At 33.9% G+C, this 2,662-nt stretch overlaps 1 long non-coding RNA gene across 1 annotated transcript; it reads left to right on the forward strand.

Moving 5' to 3' along the window:
- Positions 1 to 832: 832 nt before the first annotated feature.
- On the forward strand, positions 833 to 1,705 carry LOC146797502 (uncharacterized). The gene is made up of 3 exons (XR_014968994.1): positions 833 to 905; positions 1,228 to 1,325; positions 1,593 to 1,705. It is a non-coding gene; the product is annotated as an uncharacterized LOC146797502 (long non-coding RNA).
- The last annotated feature ends 957 nt before the right edge of the window (positions 1,706 to 2,662 follow it).

Below are 2,662 nucleotides of genomic sequence, written 5' to 3' on the forward strand. Positions count from 1 at the left end.
AACACACATACACACAGGCGCCATTTTAACCATCTCACTTATAAAACTTGTCCTACCACAGTTTCTATGTAAACAATACCAAAAGACATGTTCCAAAATGGATGCCAAAACGGGGCAAATGAATGAAAACAATATTTCTTTAAAAGCATTTTTAAAATAACATTTTCCACAGTAAAACAAAGCATTAAAAAAAACACAACGAACGCAGTTTTTAAAAAAATTAATAGTGACACACAGTAAAACTTATAAATACAAGTGAGACACCATTTTGCACTCAGTTGATTATCAACTAGCAGAGAGAGCAGACGTAATAAGCTGACCCTCTGTCACCTGCACTGCGACCTCCTCAGAGAGAGCACGGAATTCACAACAGAGCAAGTACTAGTAAGTTATTAATATATATGTAAACGATAGTTTTTAGAAAAATATATTTTCTTAAACCACAAAAAATATTTTTTCACTTAATAATAAAAACTTAAGAAATGAACTGTTTCCAATATATTATCAATAAAATAAAACTCAAAATTAAAACAAGTAATTTATTTTCCTCAACCAGAAAATCGGAAGATTTTTACATTGCACAGCAGCTGAACCTATTTGGACATCCCCACCACGTAAACGACTGACAAACTCAATTGTTTAGGTAAATGTTATTTTTGTGGCATGGTTTTACTTGTAAAATTTATTTATTAAAATTTCATAAAGTCATGTATGCCAATGGTGGTTTTTTTTAATACTCAATCACACCGCATAAAAATCAAAATTGTCTTTTTATAACCAACGTTGACAAAGGAACAATTTTTTTTTTTTTTTTTCTCCAACAGTGAACATCTTTTCACAAAAACCTTTTAACCTCCAGCAAACATCAGTATAAAGGCACGATAACAAAATACCTACTAGAAAAGGTATGTTTTCTTTCCCATTTTATTATAACGATACATTAGAAATCCTTTCTTTTGCAATTATTCCTCCTGTATCGTACCTAATTTGAAAACTAATGGATAGTTTTGAGAAACAATATTCAATTTCTTCTGTAGGAAAGAGCACCATCAGTGATATTTTTGTGTAGGGTAGGGGTACATATCTATATTTCTACTACAGTAATGTGTTTTAATTAGGACATTATCATGTAGTACTAGTTATATTGTATGTCTTTTTAATTTTAAAAAAACTCAAGTTCTACATTTCTACCCACCGTTAATTATCTTTTTTTCGCCTTTTTTCCAGAACAGAAAAGATTTTTTTTCTCACAACTAAAAATTTGAGCCAACAAAGAAAAACATCCTCTACCACCTCATCCACAAAAGCAAATTCTCAAAAACAAGGTATTTTTTTACAGCACGGATTCTTTACCTTCAAAATATTTGACTAACTATCACATAGCTAAATTTCAAAGAAATAATCAATGTAATTATGATTACATTTTCAAATTTTAGATTTATATTTCATGTCTAAAGAATGTATTTTTCATTACGGAAATAGTTATGTGCTGCAACTTATATCACATGTGCAATTTTTGTGGAATAATTTTACTAAACACATTTCTCAACATCGTTCTGTTTTCAAAGTTTATTCATTTTTCACTTTTCCAGACATTTATTTATCCATTCCCCAACAAATCACCTCAAAAGTGTCTACACAAACCGACTCAGCAATACCACTGAACAGGAGTCTGCCAGAAAACCAATTCGGAAAAAAAGGTAATTTAGACAAACATTGTAAGTTGCAACAACTTTTAAAATGTACCATGCTGTAGAGGTAACAATTTACTTTTCCAAAATCTGGAAGGTGCAGCAGTTGGGTAAGTGTTGGATAGTGTAGGGGTATTAATTTACTATTCTAACTCCATGTAGGTGCTGCAGTAGGGAAAGTGTGGGATAGTGTAGGGGTATTAATTTAATATTCTAACTCCATGAAGGAGCTGCAGTGGTGAAAGTGTTGGATAGTGTAGGGGTATTAATTTACTATTCTAACTCCAGGAAGGTGCATCAGTAGGGAAAGTGTTGGATAGTGTAGGGGTAACAATTTACTATTCTAACTCCAGGAAGGTGCTGCAGTAGGGAAAGTTTTGGATAGTGTAGGGGTAACAATTTACTATTCTAACTTCAGGAAGGTGCATCAGTAGGGAAAGTGTGGGATAGTGTAGGGGTATCAATGTACTATTCTAACTCCAGGAAGGTGCTGCAGTAGGGAAAGTGTTGGATAGTGTAGGGGTATCAATTTACTATTCTAACTTCAGGAAGGTGCATCAGTAGGGAATGTGTTGGATAGTGTAGGGGTAACAATTTACTATTCTATCTCCAGGAAGGTGCTGCAGTAGGGAATGTGTTGGATAGTGTAGGGGTAAAAATTTACTATTCTAACTCCAGTAAGGTGCATCAGTAGGGAAAGTGTTGGATAGTGTAGGGGTATCAATTTACTATTCTAACTTCAGGAAGGTGCATCAGTAGGGAATGTGTTGGATAGTGTAGGGGTAACAATTTACTATTCTATCTCCAGGAAGGTGCTGCAGTAGGGAATGTGTTGGATAGTGTAGGGGTAACAATTTACTATTCTAACTCCAGTAAGGTGCATCAGTAGGGAAAGTGTGGGATAGTGTAGGGGTAACAATTTACTATTCTAACTCCAGGAAGGTGCATCAGTAGGGAAAGTGTGAGATAGT

The sequence above is a fragment of the Triturus cristatus genome, chromosome 9, assembly GCF_964204655.1.
Source record: "Triturus cristatus chromosome 9, aTriCri1.1, whole genome shotgun sequence".
Classification (NCBI taxonomy): domain Eukaryota; kingdom Metazoa; phylum Chordata; class Amphibia; order Caudata; family Salamandridae; genus Triturus; species Triturus cristatus.